The 18,163-nt window shown below is 43.3% G+C and overlaps 1 long non-coding RNA gene across 4 annotated transcripts in view; it reads left to right on the top strand.

The window, feature by feature from the left end:
- LOC125090476 (uncharacterized) overlaps window positions 1-18,163 on the top strand; it is a 365,554-nt gene that overhangs the window by 149,047 nt on the left and 198,344 nt on the right. For 2 of the 4 annotated variants that reach the window (XR_007124345.1, XR_007124347.1), the window contains exon 3: window positions 11,578-11,678. The exons of the other annotated variants lie outside the window; for them this stretch is intronic. This is a non-coding gene — a long non-coding RNA (uncharacterized LOC125090476). The remainder of the gene's footprint in view (window positions 1-11,577; window positions 11,679-18,163) is intronic. 4 annotated transcript variants of the gene reach the window in all.

Genomic DNA, 18,163 nt, shown 5'->3' with positions numbered 1-18,163 from the left:
CCTGGATGTCATCTGACCCCAAAGTCCGGCGACTGGACCCTGGGGAAGTGTCCTAAGGGCGCAGGTCCATCCGTACAGAGCCACAGCGGTCCCTTTCTTGCCAGCCAGACCGCCATTTACAATTCCCGAATTCCTCTGAAGTTTTCTCGTGGACAGTTGTGTTTCTTCTGCTTGGTCTAGGTTTCTCTTTCCTCTCTAGCAATTTCTCTCCCTGAAGTTGAAACAGACATGGAGACACACATATGCTACCAGATACCCAATATAGCCCCATCACTCAAACCGCCCTCCCTCGCCGCTGCAGCTCAGCTATGGCAGGCCTCCCGCCCTCTCCTTCCCCCTAATTGATTTCCCAATTCAGCCTCCTGGGATGGTGCTTTGGCTGGCTTTCCAAGTTCAGCCTCTCAACCTTAATTTAATGCTTCTCGGGTGGTGAGAACTTATGCTTCCCACCTACTAGTTGGCATCTGGCTGATTTTCTCATCCTGCAGACTCGTGTTCATTAATGTTGAACCTTCGTGCATTGCACCTGGGTTCTCAAAAGTGAGGCGGTGCCCAGTCCCGAAGGGACACCTTTCACCTGCCAGTGTGTCAGCCTTTGGAGGGGTCCAGTGGTGGCTCGACCCTTCGTGGCTCGAGCCATAGGCTCGGCTCTGTTAAACCCAGGAGTCCAAGGACCCTGGCCGGGGAAAGCTGGCAGATGCTAAAAGCGGACCGGGTGATTCAGAATTTCATCAGCTTCACCAGTCAGCCTGGTGTGAGGTCTTGGAGTAAAATTTTCCCACCTTCTTTTCCCAAGATTGAGCCAGAATCTATTCTTGGAGCAGATAACTTTTCAGCACCAAGTCGACAAATGTTTATAGTTGGTTTTTCACACATCCTTCCTGGACAGGAGACAATTTTTGTTAGAATTAAAATTTAAATACAGGGTTAGGATAACCCGGAGCACCTCAGGAGGGCTGGCTCTGGCTGCTCAGCGAGTGACCTGGGGGGTCGTGTTTTCTCTTCTCTACCTCATTTCCTCAACCTTCCTCTTTCTCATTGACATCGACTGTTCACAGTGAGTAAGCCCAGTCACCTTAAGGAAGCCCAATGTCCCAGGCCTCACCAGCTCGTTGGCACAAATAAGGTCGCTGAAAGATAAATACCCAGGTGATACAGGCATGCAGGTTTTCCTCCTGCGGGACCCCCATGGGAATCCCCCAGGGATGTCTCATGTGTATGCGAAGCAGTTCCACTCAGATTCCATTGTCCGAGTCTTTTCTGGAAAGGTACCCCTATGAGCCATGTGAGGGCCCCAGCTCTGTGCTGTACTGTTGCTGGGTCCTTCCATGACAAGTTTGGGTCTCCACAGTGCTCCCGGGTGCAGCGGGCCCCTGGGGTTCTTTCATAAATGTGCCACAATTCCTACAGTGAGCTGCTGTTGGGTCCCTCTGCTGCCATAGAGAAAACATCCCTCTGCCCAGCCTTGCATTGAACTTGGCCACCAGGCCCCCAAGAGCAGTCGTCCTTCTGCCCAGAGCCTCTAAGACAAGCACCAGTTTCCCTTTACCCATCAAGGCTCAAGCCATCGAGACAGAGACCGGTATCACTTCTCATGTCTCAAAGCTCATGAGAACTTTACTAAAAAGAGCACTGGGCCTCTGGACTTTTCTCTTCTATGCTCAAGGCTTAGAAGGCCCTGCATTCCTGTCCGAAAGGGGAAAAGGGGGCACCACGGAACAGCTGCTAAAAATCAGATTTAGTGATTTATACTCAGGAACATCCATCAATCAAGCTCTCCAAGCTGTTTTTCCAGTGATGTGGTAGAAGCCACACGTGGTGGAGGGAATGGAGTTAGTTCGTGCCAAACGAACCGCAGCAAAAATGATGACATCACAGACAATAATAAAATAATCAAGCAGCAGCAGATGGAAAGGAAGAACTACAGTTCTGCCAGGGAACTGTTAGCTACGTGAATTGTTTTGGGTCTTCGCTGGTCAAAACCAAACCCCATTCTGCTGGCCAAAGAGTAACGATGATGTTGATGTTGACGATGATGACGATGGTGATGGTGATGATGATTTTTTTAGCCAGAAGCATTACCCAATCAATCCTCCTGTCCAGCAAAATGGTCTTTCTGAGAGCACGGGGGCAGGGCAGAAATTTCAAAGCATCGCCCTCCACAGGCATCAAAGAGCACTGTTTTTCACTGACACGGAATAAATCAGAACCAGGGAATCGGATGGATTTTTCTTTCGCGTTTTACTTCCCTTTATTAATGGAACCTTTTAGAAATCTGTTTATATTTTTTACTTTCACAAGATCACAATTTTTCACACAAAGGGAGCAGATGGTACTGAAAGCTGGAGATTGAGCCGGAATGCGTCTCCCCTAACTGGCACCAACAGAGCCTTGTTTTGGATGTAAAAGGACTCGAATCTAATTGCGGGGTTGGTTTTTCCAATTTTGTTTAACTATGTGTTTCTTTGTCTGGGTCTTTCCCTCTCAAATTTAATCCTTCTCCTTGAGCTCCTGTCAGATCGATATCTAGGTAGAGTCACAGAGACTGAGTTTTAAGACGGTGGTTTTCCTGCAGTGGGGTCTCTAAGACCCAAAGTGTCTCTACATCCGTAGCCCCCTTTGGAGCCTCCTCTTGGAGGCTCTGCCATATTTGGTGTCATGACCAGGTGACTGGGTAGAGATTGGCACTTGAGCTAAGTGCAGCCAACAAGGTGGCTTCGTGTGAGAATCCTGTCTCTATACAGGATTATGATTAATTAGCCGAATTAGATTCTCTTTCTGAGAGATTTGAATAGGACATATGCTCGGAGGGAGTCGGATGTAAGTTCAAGTAAGTAGGAACCTTGTCTCTTCTGTACTGATTTATGACCATTGTCTATCACAGTATATGGTGTGGCTACACAATGAGTATTTGATAACTAAATCAAATTCACGGACCCTTTATATAGAAGTGTTTTAGGGGGTGTTATACATAAACAATGAATCATGGAACACTACATCAAAAACTAATGATGCACTGTGTGGTGACTGACACAACATAATAAGATTTAAAAAATAAAAAATAAAAATGAACCTGTGTCCGTCTCTCTGTATTTTACTTTTTTTCTCCTGACTTTGGGGACCTAGGTTCCCCACCCCCCTCCAGCCCCTAGCCTTTCATGAATATTTTAAATAGATTTTTTTAGAGCAGTTTTAGCCTCACAGCAATAATGAGCAGAAGATACAGAGATTCCCCATATATTCCCTCCCCTCCCTCTCATCCCCCACAGACTCCTCTACTGTCAAAATTCTGCACCAGAGTGCTACATTTATTACAACTGATGATCCTACATCGACACCATATCATCACTCCAAATCCATAGTTTACATCAGAATTCACTTTTGTTGCTCTACATTCTATGTGTTTGGATAAATGTGCAATGACATGTGTTGCCATTATAGTATCTCACAGAACAGTTTCACTGCCCTAAAAACCCTCTGTGCCTTACCCATTCATCCTTTCCTCCACCCCAACTTCTAGCAGCCACTTTTACAATCTTTTGCTGTCTTCGTTGTTTTGCCTTTTACAGAATGTCATATAGTTGGAATCTTATAGAAGGTTGCCTTTTCAGACTGGCTTTTTTCATTTAGCAAAAGAGCATTTAAGAGTCCTCCATGTGTTTTCATGGCTTGATCGCTCATTTCTTTTTAGCACTGGGTAATGGTCTATTGTCTGGATGTACTACAGGTTATTTATCCATTCACCTATTAAAGGTCATCTTGGTTATTTCCAAGTTTGGGCAATTATGAATAACGCTGCTGTAAACTTCTGTGTGCAGGTTTCTGTGTAGACATAAGTTTTCAACTCCTTTGAGTAAATACCAAGGATTGTTGGATTGTATGATAAGAGTGTGCTTAGTTTTGTAAGAAAATGCCAAGCTGTCTTCCAAAATGACTGTACAATTTTGCGTTCTTGCCAGCAATGAATGAGAGTTCCTGTTGCTCCACATCCTCCCCAACATTTGGTGTTGTCATTGTTTTGGATTTTGGCCATGTTAATAGGTGTGAAGTGATATCTCATTATTGTTTTCATTTACAGTATGACGTGGAATGTGTTTTTATAATGTGCTTATTTGCCATCTGTCTGTTTTCCTTGGTGAAGTGTCTGTTCAGGTCTTTAGCCCATTTTTTTAAAGATTATTTATTTATTTATTTGACAGACAGAGATCACAAGTAGGCAGAGAGAGAGGAAGGGAAGCAGGCTCCCTGCTGAGCAGAGAGCCAGATGTGGGGCTTGATCCCAGGACCCTGGGATCATGACCTGAGCGGAAGGCAGAGGCTTTAACCCACTGAGCCACCCAGGTGCCCCTAGCCCATTTTAAAATCACTATTTGCTTCTTGTTCAGTTTTGGGAGTTCTTTGTATGTTTTAGATAATTGTATTTTATTAGATATGTCTTTTGCCAATTTTTCCTCAACTTGTGGCTTGTCTTTTTATTCTCTCAATTCTTCTTCCTTTTTATGACTCTTTTGCTTTGACGGGCAGTTGGGTTTTAAGATTCTGGAGGCAGAGGCATCTGCCTGAGTTTGAGTCTTGGTTTTGCCAGTTACTTGGGCAATTAATCATTCCATTCTGACTCTCAATTTCCTTATCTGTGAAATGGAGATAATAGTGCCGCCCTATAGAGTTGCTCTGAAGAGTTGGAACTGTCCCCATCTACATGAGTAGCTAGTGCTGCATAAGTGGTGGTAATTATTATTGAGAATTATTATTATTATTTTTATTATTTTGCATAAGTCACTAATTTGGTCTTATCTTTCACTGTTCCCTCCCTCCTTCACTCTATTCGAGTCACACTGACTTTCACACTCATGTCAGGGTCTTTTTCTTTTTATTTCCTCCTCCTAAGTATTTTTTCCCCTAATATACTTGTGGCTTGCAGTGCCATCTCATTATTCAGGATTTTTGTCAGTCATAAACAGAAGCAGTCCCAAGGAAATGGGGTTTCCTATTTTTTGTAGGACCTGAGCCCATTGCTGCTAGGTGTCCCAGAGGGAGAGGGGAACATGGAGGAGCAATGGGGTGGGAAGGAGAGACCCCCAGAGACTGGGAAGGAGAGGGAACTCTAGGTTCAGTGAGCTGCGGGCACTGGGCCCTGCCCTCTCGGAGTGCTTTTGGGAGATGACAAGACCTCAGGGAGACTGGGTGCCTTTAGCCTGCTAATAAGGATCCTTGGTCCCTAAGACCACAAAACCCCTAGAATTGAAGGCATCGGTTCTCGGGAAGGCATCAGAGGCTGAAGCAGATGGGCTCATGTTTGGGGAGATGCTCTTTAATGCTTGCTGCAACATGGAATTAGATTCTCTGTATCAGCCTTGCATAACAGAGGCTAAACTTCCTGCCAGTTCACGTGGATGGGGCCTCAGAGTCAGAGGGAAATCAACTAGTGTCAGTTTATAACTACAAAATATAGAAAGTGATTTTTTTTCTCACTTCTGAGTTTGGGTTTATGAATGCCATATAAAATAAATCTATTCCCTAGTGCATCCCTCCCTGTTGTAGCTTGAGAGAATTCAGTTCCTGGTAAAGCTGGCTTTTGGACCCCTTTCAGCTCTCCCTTTCCCTGACTCTTCCCTCTTTTCCTGCCTCACCCACTCCCATAATTCTTCAGGTATTGGATGTAAGCTCCTTTCTTAGATCATGCTTTCTTTTTTTCTAAGTGCAAGCTTAAAAAACATGTGTTATCAAGACACAAATTTTTGAAAGTTCTATCTATTTCAACCCTTACCTAAAAGCTGTTTTTGCAAAAATGAGTTAGGTGGGGATTTTCCTTGTTAGGAAAAAAAAAAGTGAAGAACAATATACCACAGTCGTTTCTGGCATGCTACCCTGCTTCTAGCTATAAAGGAAGTTACAAATTATATCTCAACATACAGTGATGTTAGAAAAACTGCTTTGGGAACACTGCAGCTTGGGATTGGTTTGGCTTTGTTTGTGTTTTCAGACTGTGCCTTTGCATTGATCACCTGCCTGGCGCTAGGCTTGGTTGCTGTAGTATCAGGACACATTTGTTCAGAAGGTAGCAGTCATTACTGCTGGTCAGCACAGATCTCTGGTTCTCCCCACTGATGGCGACATGGTTGGAATAGTCTTCCTGGCCTCTGGTGGTTGGGTAAGACCTGCTAAGTCATTCCGACCCATGAGTGATGAGTTGAAGTGATGTGTGGCACTTCTGGTGAAAGTGTTTAGTCTGAGACCCTCCAGAGGTCTTCCCTCTGCTTGGCAGAGCAGTTATCAATATTTTAGATGGTGGCTACTCCATCAGCCTGCCCCAAGTTAATGAAGGTTAGCAGAGTCTCCCCTAGCAAACAATGGGATGGACTTTGAGCAAGAAATAAACTTTTGTTGTTTTAAGTGACTGAGAGTTGGACATCTTTGTTATCACAGCCTCAACTAGCTTATCCTGACTGATACCCCCGTCAGGCTCTCTAAAGACACAGTTGCCAAACTTTCGAAACCAAAAGAAACATTCAGAACATTGGAACTGGCATATCTTTACAGACAAAATATTTTGCCTTGGCAAACATGTCCAGAAGGAAGTGGTTGCTGCTATATTTAGAACATGAAGCAAATGTACTGTTTTGGAGTGTTCAGACAGATAAACATGCTCAAAATCATGTTCAAAATGTCCCACATTTTGCCCGATTGGAAACATTATCAAAGTATAAAAGTTGACAATGTTCCCTTTTGTATGTTGTGTGTACACACAGACACACACACACACACACACAAAAGCATGCGATATAGCTAAGAGTTGCTTGGTTGCAGGAAATGGAGAGCATTTGGTCAGATTCGGAGAGGTTAGAGCAACTGTTCAAAATCAAACTCTGGGTGCTGGAGGGCACCCAGAGACCCAGATCTTTGGATTCAGTATCACCTATTGTCAATTTAAGCCTTATAGAGTTTTGTGAAACCAGGAAGAGCATTCGCAGACTCTCTGCTGTTATCATAATTGATAGAATTTTTACAGAATTTGTATACCCATTCCTTGTTAAATTCTCATTGTTTTGCCATCATCTGTTTTATCCCCTTATTTGTTTTGATTATCTATTTTACGCTCCTGGGAAATTTTCATCCCACTGTTATCACATACTTTTTTTTAGCATTTGTATTTCTGTAATCTAGTTTCAGGATTTCTTTCTTTCTTTCTTTTTTTCTTCCTTCCTTCCTCCCTTCCTTTCTTTCTTTTGGAGAGAGAGGGAAAAAGGGAGTGAGTGTAAGTGGGGGAAGGGGTGGAAAGAGAGTGAGAGAGAGAATCTTAAGCATGCTCCGTGCTCAGCACAGAGCCTGAAATGGCTCAGTCTCACAACCTTGAAATCATAACCTGAGCCAAAATCAAGAGTCAGACGCTTAACTGACTGAGACACCCAGATGCCCTGATTTCAGGATTTCTGTAAAGGATGGATTTAAGAGTTGAGCTGGAAGAAAGTTTGGACTAAAATTACATTTTTACAGTGTGAGAAAACACCAGTTGTCCACATCAAGGGATGGGGTGGGAGGCTGCTGATGGAGGTTTGGGGGCAACAAAGTTCTCCCTGCTCCACAGCCATCTGCTGGCACCATGACTGTCATCCCAGAGAATCTTTATTCTAAAGGCAGCAAGGTCCCAGCTTTCTTCTGTTTATTCCTTTGAACAAGATGCTCACAAGCTTGCTTTTTATATTTTCACAATGAATGGAGAGGATAATAGATCTGGTATCTGATCGGTTAACTGTGACTTTGGACAAGTTGCTTAGCTCCTTTGATGGAAAATAATGATGTGAGTTTATTGAGTTATGAAAATTATGCAAGATCACATCTAGGAATGACTCTTTTAGAGTGATGGCCCAAGAAACAATTCCATTCTTTCTTTATAGTTAATGAGGGGAGCAGTGTAGCTTAGTGCTTAAGTGTGCAAATGCTGACGTCACACAGCAGGGTTCAAATCCTAATTTTTTATTTTTGCCAGTTATGTGTAAACACACAGCCAGTCACTTCTCTGAGCCTCCCTTACTGTGTCTACAAATGAAAGATAACATGGGACCTGATACACTGTTGGAGATTAAATAACATACTGTGTATCCAGACTTTTGTATGTTTTAAACACTCAAGAAATGGTCATTTTCATCAGCTTTTATTTTTAGATACAAGTTTCTTTCTTTATATCCACTCCTGTGTCTTCCAATACAAGCCTGTAAACCCTGATCTGAAACCCTTAGGCCATATGTGTTTTGGACTCAGGATGTTATGGAAATTACAAAGATAATGCAGTACACATACCATACACCCCCCCCCACACACACACATCAGCAGGGTCTGTGGTAGGCACTTCATAATTAGCTTATTACTATGGTGAAATACATGAATGTTCATGCTGAGTGGGATGTGGGATAAATAAATGATATAAATAATCTGATGTCAGCTCAAGTCCAGTTTTGCTGCCAAATGAGTTTGTGCCAAAATTAACGAAACCAATTTTGGCTCCCAGAACTTTTTTGGAATTCGTTATCATTTTTTCCCCATTCTGTGCTGGAAGGCTATTTCTATTACCCATTTCTAGTTTAAGCTGTGCCTCTCCTACCTTTCTGTGTTTCTGTTTAATCTTTCAAGGCTTCCTCTGAACTCTTAGCCCTCCTCCCTTGACAGCCTGTGTTTTACTTCTCCCTCTCATCGCTGGCTCTATTCTTTCCCTCCTCTTGGATTGCTCCTTATTTTTCTGGGGTTCACACACTACTGGCATAAAGCCCGCTTTCATTTTCTTTGTATGTGTGGTTTTTGTTTTTTTTTTTTTCTGGTACATTCTCTCTAGGTTCTCATTCCCCCTTCCTCTTCTCCTCTGTGGGTTTCAGACAGAGTCTCGCTTCTGTGATCAGCGCTCCTCACCTCTCGTCCTGTGTGTCATCTTCTACCTGCTGTTTCCTTTCTGCTTCTTTGTTCATTGCTAGTGGTCCTTGGCTCCCACCCCAACTACCATACCATCATCCTTCTCCTTTAATTCCTTTGTCTCCTCCAGAGATCATTCTTTGTCCACTCCTTATTTTACAATGCCAATAATATCATTATGATAATTTATTGAGTTCTTACTGTGTACTAAGCACTTTACATGGATCGTTAAATTTCATCCTTATAGCACACCATTAGGTGGGGACTCCCTTAATCCTCATATTTCAGATGAGAAAATTCAAGCTAAGAGATAAAGCGACTTGCTCAAGTAGTCAAGGAACAGAAATGGAATTCAAACCCCATTGCATTAAATCTTTGCATTTAATACTTGTTGCATTAAACTAATTCCAGAGCTCATGATTTCAATCACTATGCCTATATTTTCTCCATTACAGTGGATATTACCAGCCCAGTTACTTCATTTATCTTTTCTTTCTAGGTTCTTATGGATTTTTAATGTGACTTACCTCTGCCTGCCTCCTTTTTCAGTATGCCATTTAACTTGGGTGGTTTGTCCAGATTTGCCCCTTTCTGAGGTTGGATTCTTGGCTCTTATCTTTTCCTGGTGACACACTGAGTTTATATCATACTTATGGTGGACTACAGGAACAGTCCCAATTTCAAACATTCTCATCCCCACAAACCACTGAAATGTCCCAAAATTGATGCTGCCCAATGGAAACAGCATCTGCTTTGGCCATCACTGTCTGCATGCCTCAGAACACACCACTCGAAGTCACATCTTGGCAAAATGGCTTCATATCCCGGGCTTTCCAGGGATCTGTGCTCATTATGTTAGTCAGGCTAGGCTCCACCATGCTGCAGTAAAATCAGACCCACACTTTTGACTTTAACACACCAAGGATGTAGGTCTTTTTCACATCACAGTCAGAGGTGGTTCTGGTGACTCTTTTCCTTCTTTCTTTATTTTTTAAAAGATTTTATTTATTTATTTGACACAGAAAGATCACAAGTAGGCAGAGAGGCATGCAGAGCTTGGGGGGAAGCAGGCTCCCTGCTGAGCCAAGAGCCTGATGCAGGACTTGAACCCAGGATCCTGAGATCATGACCTGAGTGGAAGGCAGAGGCTTTAACCCACTGAGCCACCCAGGCGCCCCATCTGGTGACTCTTTTCTTAACTTGACTTCTTGGACACTGACGTGGAGGTCCAGCTGCAACTCCACCATCCCGAGGTTCTTCCTTTCCAGCCCCTTGGACAGGCAGGGGGTGCGGCCTCGTCACAGACTCTAAGGCACTACAATGGTCATTATCATCTTCATTGTTCAGATGGGGAGACACGTTCATTGCCCAGGGTTTCCCAGGCTAGTAATTCCAGACTAACATCACAGCTCCGACTCTTCATTCCACTCCATTTTGGGGACCTACAAATATTTCACTGATGTTTATGTTTCCCGCCTAGATTCACGTGTTCTCAGTAAGTTATTGGAATTTCCCATCTTTTTTTCTTGATAATTCCCACGGAAATTCCAGGGAGCACTCTCATTGGTTGTGCTTGGGTCACGTGCCCATCTTCAATTGCTGTGCGCCAGACAATGCAGTGTTCTGATTGGTCAGGTGTGTGTCCTGTGACTAGCTGTAGCATGGCAGAACTAGAGTAAGAGGGCAACTTCACCTCTACGATATGTAATGGGAACAGCGGGAAGCTGTTCCCCTAAATAAATCCAGAGTGCTATCACTGAAAGAAAAGGCAGTAGATATCAGGGAGGCACATCAAGATAAGATACAGCTATTTGAACAACTGGGTGAAGAAGGAAATGTAAGGTAGAATTAATGACCAGGGAAATAAACGGATGAGCCCATGACACAGAGCTGACCAATCAGAACACTGCATTGTCTGGGCCAAAGTTATTGGTTAGAGGGTGAGCAGGTGGTCCAGTCACAACCAATGAGAGCCCTCCCTGGAATATATGAATGACTGAAAGATGCCTCTTTTGGGGGAGGATGAGGGAGTCGTTCCAAATGATGAGAAGTGAATTAAGGAGAAGTTGACAGTCCGATGAAGATAAATTTTGCACATTGCGTAGTTTTGCAATAGGGCTCTTCTTGCTCGGGGTATATTTTCAAGGACCCAGTACCTTTCTGCTGTAGCAATGTTCCTGTCTGCATTTGACTTCTCTCAATCCCTTTGGGGTAGGAGCAGCCTTAGGCTGTCAGCCTGCTTACCCTCACCAACAGAACTCCGTGAAGGGAAACTGGTCTCTTCTTCCACCCCACTCCCATCCCCAATGTTTACACTTCTCCTTCAATTTCCATGGTCCTCCTCTCCTCCTTAGAAAATTCTTTCCCATCAGTGAAGCTGAAAAACAGCCAGGAGGCCCATCAGTGTTCCCTTCCATGGGCATAGTGACTTCTGCAGGCCTGGACTTCGTTTATCTCTCCCTGAGTCAACGAGATTTTGTCTATAGGCCTTTCTGCTATGTTCCTCCAGAGAGAGGTAAACTGCCTTTAAGTAATTGCTGAAGAAGGCATAAACCAGGGAAATTTGATTTGAGTATGCAATTTGAATCGGGAAATGCTCATATAAATAACCAAAGGAGCTGAATGCGGCAGGTTTGTGCTCTATAGATTTTTTTTTTTTTTTTTTTTAAATCTCAGGGTCTTCAGAATAGTTTTGCTGCAACAGCTTAAACCATCCAAGGCCTCTGCACTCTGATCTTCTGCTAGTCTGGCATCATTAACTGCCAGTCTGGAGCTCGGTAAGTTGGCATTGCCTAATTAACCTACATAGCTGGAAAGGGGAGAAAGACGCTTGAACTCCCATACTATGCTATCATTTAGAGCAGTGACACAGTCTTAAAAACAAAACAAAACAAAACCATTTTCAACTAGGAAGGAGTTTGGGATCATCTAGCAAAACTTCACCAATGAGGGAATTAGGAGCCACAAAGGGTAAATCATTGGTTGGAGGTCATTGAGGTTTTTGGAAATGTCACGGTTGGATTTTCCTGTAGCAACAAACAACCCCACGTCCCAGAGGTGTGAGTTTCCAGCTTATATTACAGCAGAGTTGCAGGTCACGCATGGCTCTCCTGGGCTGGCCTTGACCTGGCCTCGTTCTGTATGTCTTTCTTCTCAAGGAACAGCCACCCTCTGGGGCATGGGCCTCTTGTGGTGGGTGAGGCTTAAAAGGAACCAAACTACAGGAACATGTTTATAGCTCCCATTAGGATCTGCTGTGTGTCCCAACTGCTCACATTCTGTTGGTCAAAAAACAGGCTACAAGCTTAATGACAGTGAGGTTGGGTGGTACTCTGCCTAGTGGGAAGCATGGCGAGAGAAAGTAGGATTCAAGTCACCATGGAGAAATAATGCATTCCACTATCAGAAGGTGTCGAAATCCTTAACAGTGCTGGAAGTCTAAGAAGAAATGTGAAAACTGAGAAAGTCTCTGAAGTTTCCTGAATCTGCTTATTCTTGCTGTCATGTTACCTATTTTGATTAATAGCTAGAGTCACCCAGTGACAAAAGCTCATTGAGCGTTACCCCAGATTCCTTCCTCTTGTCTATGTATCACATCTAATGATCACCCAAATGCTTTTCATTTCTACTTCCCAAATATGCCTCGGAAGTCCAGTCTTGCTTCCCACACCCATTTCACAGGTCTCCTGCTTCTGGATTTTTGTTGTTGTTTGTTTGTTTTTCCAATCTGAGCTCTGCACTGTGGCCAGAGCAACTACTCATATCATATCTTGCCTGAAGTCCTTCCACAGATAGAAGAACAAAATGTTATACTTCTTCACGTCACCTGTAGAGATTCCATCCTTGCTACTCCCCAGCCTGTGTCCAACATTCATTTATCTAAGACTGACCAGCCAGTTTGCCGATTAACCAGATTCACAGGGAGGCAGGACTTGGGACACGCTCTTCCTTCCACGGGGATTTGCTACATAGGTAAGAGCTAAAGAAGGATGAATGGCAGGTTCCGGAGAGAGACCCAGCCTGGATCACAGATGCTCTGTTTGGAGATGAATGAAGAGAGACCCTATGCTTCTGTAAGGCTCAGCAACACAATGGACTCCTTGCTTCCCAAGACATGGGACCAATAAATATGACTCATCACCTCCTGCTATGTAAGCCCCATGGAGCAGCCCCAGGACTCTATTGTGTTTTAAATACGGATCACCCGCTCCCAGCTATTGCGGAGTTGGCTCTTCATGTTGTTTTTTTTTTTTTTTAAGATTTTATTTATTTATTTGACAGAGAGATATCACAAGTAGACGGAGAGGAAGGCAGAGAGAGAGAGAGAGGGAAGCAGGCTTCTCGCTGAGCAGAGAGCCCGATGCGGGACTCGATCCCAGGACCCCGAGATCATGACCTGAGCCGAAGGCAGCGGCCTAACCCACTGAGCCACCCAGGCGCCCTCTTCATGTTGTTTTGATTTTCATTTGGGGTTACCCTGGCTGTCTTTCCTCTATATCCCTGTGAGTGAGGTGGTGGTTGTGCTTAGAATTAGCTCAAAGTTTCAGTCTCTTGAAATGACTCTGTGCCTTTGCTCATGTTCTTTGTGGCTATGAAACATTTGACCCTCCAGTCTATCAATCCTTCACCCCTCATTGTGCTCCTACATTTCTGCCTTTGTTAATCTAGAAATCCCTAGTCAATGTTTTGAGCCTAGTTCATAGCACATCTTCATTGAAAGCTCCATTCCTCTTGGAGAATGATTTATGTCCTCTCCTGAACTCTTATACTGCCCTGCACATGACCACCTTCATTCATCCAGCCAATTAATAGTTGAGAAGAGTTTACTATGTGCCAGGCATGGCATGAAGCACTGCGAGCAAAACTGTGCATGAGTAGACAAAGCCCCCACCATCGGGACACCCACTGACTAGTGGGAATACGATGTCCAGCGAACCAACAAATGCACCAGATGGTTACCAGTGGAGTGGGTGCTGAGCAGCAAATAAATATGGTGATGAGCTAGAGAGTGACTGGGAGAAGTCACTTAGTGAAGTCAGGAGAAACCTCTTTGAGGAAGTAATACTTCAACCGAGGCTTGAAAGATGAGAAGGAGCAAGGCTTGGGAATGGATGGAGGAAGAGCAGGTGTAGAAGGCAGGTGCAAGGACAAAGGCTCACAGGCAAGAGAGGGCTTGATGGGCCTTGAGCACTGCCAGCAATTGGGAGAGTGGGTGGGGCGGAGCATGTGGGAACCATATCAGAGATTCTGGCTTCTGGTCTAAAAGCAACAGGAAGACTAGGAAGGGTTTTAAAGAGAGGAATGGTATGATGTGATTCACCATTTTAAAATATCACCCTGGATGTTGTGTGGATGTTGTGTGGTTGCAGTGGGAAGCAGACATAGACAGGCAGACAAAAAAAATTTTTTTCTCTTAAGAGACATTCTTACTGAGCTGGTACGTTGCCTTGGGGGTAGCAGCCATGTGTCTACAAAGGTGTGGGTAGAGTCAAGAGTGATTTTGGTGACAGAATCAACAGGACTAGGGTATAATAGAAGGATTGGACTCAGGGATGACCCCATAGTGTTTGTCATGAACCACTGGACAGATGGAGAGGCCTTTTACTGAAATGGGGAACATGGGAGAGGAGCATGGCATTGGATAAAACGAGAACTCTGTTAGAGACCTAAGAATTTGAGACACCCATTAGTGGGCCAAGCTGTCTGTCTCCCACTAGACTGTGGTGTCTCTCCAGTGCTCTTGACGCATAGCGGGTACTCGAAAAGTATTTGTTGAATGGGAGAATCTAAATGATATGCTTAAAAGCTACAGATGACTAATGGCTTCTGGAACAACAGATGATCCAAAGTCTGTAGCAGTGGCTAATTAAACCATTCCAATCTGATGTCCAAAATATTGTATGCTAGAGACCCCCCTTCTTTCCCCATTAATTGAACAGGCCCTGTCTTTTTTGCTCTTGTAGTCCATTGTTCTTCAAATGTAATTAGCCCTTGTGTTTTGACAGTAAACGAGACTCCTGTACTTTGATAAATAGCTTGTTTCTGGAAAAAGAGTATTTGCGAATACAAACCCGGTCTTCCTCCCACTTGTCTCCCACCTCTTCCTCTTCCTCCTACTTCAGGCCACCTTTGGGTTACACCATTAACTTGAGGAAGGCCATGTTTCTCAGGAAAGGATAACAACACAGAAATAACAGTTATTTTTAGACACTTACTACGTGGCAAGCAGATTCATTATATGTTATACAACAATCCTGAAAAGAAAGTTAAAAAAAAAAGTCCAATGTTCCATTTGAGTAAACCAAACAAAGCTCATACAGAGTTAAAATCTCACAGTTACATGGGCTGAGTTGAGATTCAGATGCGCCCAGGTTTGTCTGATCTCCAAGCCCATGTCCTTTCTGGGATTCTGGGTCTCCCTTAGACTGTATGTAGACAAACCTTATCGAAGAGCTTCTATGTTCCTCACTTGGTTGTGTATGTGTGTTTTTAAACAACTTAGTAAGGTATAATTCACAGACTATACAATCAACCCATTTAGAGTATGGCATTCAATGTATCTCACTTATTAATGGAACAAATGGTATCAGCCCTCACTCTTAGCAAGGAACAGCACTCTTGTGCTTGTTTCAAGTTTGTTATCTCCTATGATTTATTCTGGTGTTCTCATCAACCCTCTGACGGTTGGGGGGGGGGCAAGAATTATCACCTACACTTACAGGTGAAGAAACTAAAAATGTCACACACAGCATGTGGTCAGCAAATCTGAGTGATGAATCTAAGGTACCCCGACCATCAAGTCAGACCCCTTTGCCTTTACACGATCTGCCGCTTCACAGCCGTATGGCCCTTCTCAGTTGACAAAGATGATTTTTTCATGTCCATGATCTCATTTGGACCCTATGCTGAGACTGATTTGCTGAGATTTTTTTAGAACCATCTGAAAGATCGTCTAAACCAGTTCAGCTGGTTTCCCTTTGTCCTGACCCAGAGAGGGTACTGAATTTCTCAAAACTGTCTGTAGTGACCTCACATACATTAGGATTGCCACTCTCAAAAGAACAGAAAATTACAAGTATTGAGAATACAGAGAAACTGGAAGCCTTGTGCGCTGTTGGTGGGAATGTAAAATAGCGCAGCCATTATAGGAAGCAGTATGGAGTATCCTTAGAAAATTAAAAATAGAACTACCACATGATCAACCGATCCCACTTCTGGGTATATACCCAAAAGAATTCAAAGCAGGATCTTGACTTTTTTAGATCCCACATGTAAGTGAGATCATACAGTATTTGCTTTTCTGTGTCTGGCCTATTTCACTTAACATAATATCCATGAGGTTCATCCCTGTTGTTGCAAATGGGAAGATCTTTTTTATTCCATTATATATATTTACTCCATTTTCTTGGAATCTACAAAAGTTGAACTTATAGAGCCAGAGAGTAGACTGGCAGTCTCCAGGGACTGGGGGCTGGGGAGATGGGGGAGATATTGCTCAAAGGGTATAAACTTTGAGTTATAAGAAGAAGGTTTTGAATCTAATTTATAGCATGGTGATTATAATGATTAATACTGTATTGTATACTTTTAATTTGTTAAGAGAGTAGATCGTAAATGTTCTTGCTACACACAAAAAGGGAACCATGCAAGGGGATGGATGGTTAATCAACATGATAGTGATTGTAATTTCACAAGATATGCGTATATTAAATCATCACACTGTACACCCAAAACATATACAGTTTTTATTTGTCAATCAGACCATAAAGCTGGAAAAAATAATACAGCACTAAAAACAAACTTAGGATAAATAAAGCACCAAAATGCAAAAAAAAAAAAAAAAAAAGAAAGAAAGAAAGAAAAGTGGAGGATCTTGAAGACATGTTTGCACATCTATGCTCATTGCAGCACTAGCGACAACAGTGAAGGAGTGGAACCAACTCAAATGTCCATCAGTAAATGAATGGATAAAGAAAATGTGGTAAACACACAGAATGGAATACTATTCTGCTGTGAAAAAGAGTCACTTGCTACAACATGGATGAAACTGGAGGACGTTATGCTAAGTGAAATAAGCCATTCTCAAAAGGACATATACAGCATCATTCCACTCATATGGAGCATCTCTAGTAGTCAAGATCATAGAAATGGGAAATAGAAAGGTAGTGTTTAGTGAGTATAGAGTTTCAGTTTTGCAAGATGAAAACGTTCTAGAGATCCATTGCAGCAAAGTGAATATACTTAACACTCCCAAACTGTACCCTTACAAATGGCTAAAATGGCAAATTTAATGTTATGCATCTTTTACCAGAATGGGGAAAAAGAACACTCTTAGGGGGACTTGGGATCTGAACCCATGTCTCTAGGATCCAATAAGGTCAAGTGTGAGAGAGAGTGTTGTCTGCATTCTTTTGGTCTGGGCTGTACCTTTGTCTCAGGTTGGCTGTGTCTTTGTTGCTATAGCAACCTTGAGAAGCAAATGGGTGCTTTTGTCAGACCTCAGGGAGAATTAGGTGAGCTGGGTGGACCTACCAGAGAGTACCCACTCTGAAGTGCTTTATCTCCCTTAGGATAGAGGCACTGTGAGGTAGCCAGCAGTGACAATATTAGTCCATATGGAGAAACCAAGACTCAACAGGATTAATGGAAGTTCCAGGCCACTTGGGGTATCAGTGATGGAGAGGAATCTAGATCCCAGGAAATCCAGTGCTGGGTCGTGTGTCAGTGAAGTGGGAAGTACAGCACATTTTAAAGATTAGAACTCAAGAAAGAGGTGGAAAACTTGGATTTTCTTATTTTTATGATTTGCTCTAAAGAACTTTCTAGAACGCTGAAGAGCATAGTTCCACTGAGTTGTCCAGCCCTGATCCCCGATCCCAGTGTTGATTAGTGACCTCAAACTTGGGCTCCCTTGCAGGCTGCTAGACCACCAGATGCATAGGACGGGCATTTCTTCTGGGCTGCGAGGCCCTCTGAGCCCACTCCTTCCAGCAGTAGATTTTTTTCTTTTTCATGCTTGAACTCCAGAGGCCCCCAAGGGCTTCTGCCTTAATTAAAATTTAAATTCACAAATCATTTCTTAAACCGTCTCATAGGCAGCCAAATAATCACGATCATTAGCGGGTGGTCGGAGTCGCTTTTGGTTTAATGCTGTTTAAGACACTGGCTTAGCCCTTTTAGTGCTATTTTCTACCACCTCTCTTGCCACAAACCTGGACTAGAGAATTCTGCTCAAATACCTTTGTTTTCTGTCGTAATATAG

The sequence above is a fragment of the Lutra lutra genome, chromosome 18 (assembly GCF_902655055.1).
Source record: "Lutra lutra chromosome 18, mLutLut1.2, whole genome shotgun sequence".
In the NCBI taxonomy this organism is placed as follows: domain Eukaryota; kingdom Metazoa; phylum Chordata; class Mammalia; order Carnivora; family Mustelidae; genus Lutra; species Lutra lutra.
The sequence above is the reverse complement of the archived record's forward strand: the minus strand, read 5'-3'. Positions and strand labels throughout refer to the sequence as shown.